The sequence below is a fragment of the Schistocerca cancellata genome, chromosome 10 (assembly GCF_023864275.1).
Source record: "Schistocerca cancellata isolate TAMUIC-IGC-003103 chromosome 10, iqSchCanc2.1, whole genome shotgun sequence".
Lineage (NCBI taxonomy): Eukaryota > Metazoa > Arthropoda > Insecta > Orthoptera > Acrididae > Schistocerca > Schistocerca cancellata.
In genome coordinates, this window is record NC_064635.1 from 133,591,389 (window position 1) to 133,594,029 (window position 2,641).

Here is a 2,641-nt window from a genome sequence, read left to right on the forward strand (position 1 = left end):
CCACAGGACAAGTCAGATATCTCGATTTTTTGTACTAAAATCTCAATGAAAGAAATCTGGCGGTCGGTTTGACAGTTCTGTCACATGTTCTCATGGCAAAAAATGGTGTGACGTTCAGTTTGACAGTGTTTCCAAGCAATTATTAGACACTGACCATTGCTTTCACTAGATTCAATCGATTCCATTACCGTTCCAGATTTCCAGATGAAGTATTCAGTTATCCAACTGAATTCCTGAATTCATTGGATATGCCAGGAATGGCACTGCACAATTTGCAGCTCAAGGTCGCGTCAGAGTTATGTTACGCAATGTGAACCAACCGAAACTATGCAATGGAGCAAGACTCGCTGTTAAGAGGCTGATGAACAACGCTAATCAAAGGATAGTTCAAAGGCGAGGATATTCTAATTCCAAGAATACCGCTGATTACAACCGACTTACCGTTTCAGTTAAGCGTGTCCAATGTCAGGTTCGCCTTGCATTCGCAGTGACGATCAATAAATCTCAAGTCCGGCGTTGTAAGCGTGTGGAGTAGGCCTTTAATTGCCGTGATTTTCCCCACGGGCGGTCGTACGTTGCGTGCTCGGGAGTCCAGTAAACCTAGCGCTATTCTTTTCTTTCCAGACGGAAAGATAGAAAAAAATCGACCATCACCAAACGTTGCGATGGACGCGTTAAACACACCGGCGAATTATTGTCAAAAGTATGAATTCCGATTTATTTCATTTCAACAAATTCATGATCTAACTGAAATTGTTTTATTTAAATTCACAAAAATTCAAGGCAAGTATTATGAAATGTAAGATTTCGACCAAAAAGCCTTCTGAATTAAACACACACACACACACACACACACATACACACACACACACACACACAAATACTGAAGGACACAGCGGTGCATATTGCATTTTAATGGCATTACTTCGCTGCTTAATGTTAATCTTACAGCTTAAAGTGGTTTGCAAGAGGATTTCCGCTATGCAATTCGTGCTTATAGTTTAATTAACATCGCAGTTCCATTTTCTATGCGTAAAAGATTTCAGTACTTGCAAATACAGCATTAATTTTAAATTTGTATTCTTGTAAGTATGAAAATGAGCAAAGATTACAACAACGGTACACTGACCTTTTTAATACTTCTTCCATCCTCATCAGATTTGCTACGCTTGGTAATCGATGCGTTTTTCAGGTTTGTACCCATTTTCTGTATCGAGTGTAGTTAACAGACTGCATACTACTGTTATGTCCCTTCGTTCCTTGAAAGATAGGCATTACTCTTAGCATTAAAATCATGACTATTTCGCATTAAGTTCCCTCCAGATTCTTGGGCTCTTAATTGGAAAGTGATTGCTGCAACATTTAAAACAGCCACAGCAGATTCAATTCGAGTTAATCACAAACAACCGGTTGTTTATTGTTCCGTATTGACTCCCTCTTAATTTTGTCAACAAAGGGTTCAATCCACATATCGCTCCTTTCGCAGAAATTTTTCATTTAGAGCATTAACCTCTTGGGGTCTCCTAAATTTGGCGTCGCAATCCGTCTTGATTAAACTCTGTGGCGATTGCAGGTATATGCCAAAAACAATGTCACAATCCAAGCGGGAAATGCCATTAAGATCACTTCCATCAGGCACCGCGGGAGTGTCAGCTTTAGACTGCGCGAATAGTATACACTCTCAGTTTATTTACGAACTTCAACACATCTGCAGCTTCTTAGCTGGAAAAATGCGTTAGGGAGAGTTATTCTATTAATACGTAAAACAAAAACTTATGACAAGTGACACAAAGTACTGGTCTATTCTAGCCTACATAATAATAGGTGTCGGTCGTTCCACTACGTTAGTCACACTCTTTAGCGGCTAGTGTATGCTAGCAGATTTTTTTTCCGTCCACACCCGGAGAAAGTATCGCTTGTAATGAAATTTTCTTGAAAGAGAATGCAGTTCAGCTTTCGCCAAGCAGCCAATCACAGAGAGATCAGAACAAGGGCAGCACACAAACTCTCTTAGCGAGCTCAGAGTCGCTCTACAAATTATAGTTAGCAATTTAGACGTAACATCAAGTATAACTTTGATTAGTCTATATGTATCGTGAATATATAATCATATTTTATCTTAGAAATACTACATACAATTAAGGAACACCAGCTGTTAACATCCGGTATGGTCTAGTGGTTAGGATAGCTGGCTCTCACCCAGCAGGCCCGGGTTCGATTCCCGGTACCGGAAATTATTTTAATATGCTTATCCCTATTCTGATTGTTCTCATCCTGCTCAAAGTACTGTTGCAATCTTTAAATTGCTGATGCATATTTTTTTTTTATACATTTCTTGCTGAGAGCGACACTGGCACAGAGGAAGCGACCTCATTACACAGAAACGTGCTGACCTGAATTAAGAATAATTTTTGCAATATCAACATTTTTGCACTTGAAATTTTCGATTCTACAGATTTCGTCGTGTTTGTTTAAAATGTTGTAAAGTAGATTAATATGAATGAATCTATCTCTGCTTAGCAACGTAAACAGAGATCGCAGTTTGGTTCGCATTGTGAAATAATTTTAAAATATAGTTGTATTACAGACAGTTATACTTTGAGCGGTGTCCATTATCGTTCATAGCCTTCTGACAATAGCA

General features: G+C 38.9%; 1 non-coding gene across 1 annotated transcript; it reads left to right on the forward strand.

The window, feature by feature from the left end:
* Nucleotides 1–2,161: 2,161 nt before the first annotated feature.
* Nucleotides 2,162–2,233, forward strand: Trnae-cuc (transfer RNA glutamic acid (anticodon CUC)). The gene has a single exon. It is a non-coding gene; the product is annotated as a tRNA-Glu (tRNA).
* The last annotated feature ends 408 nt before the right edge of the window (nucleotides 2,234–2,641 follow it).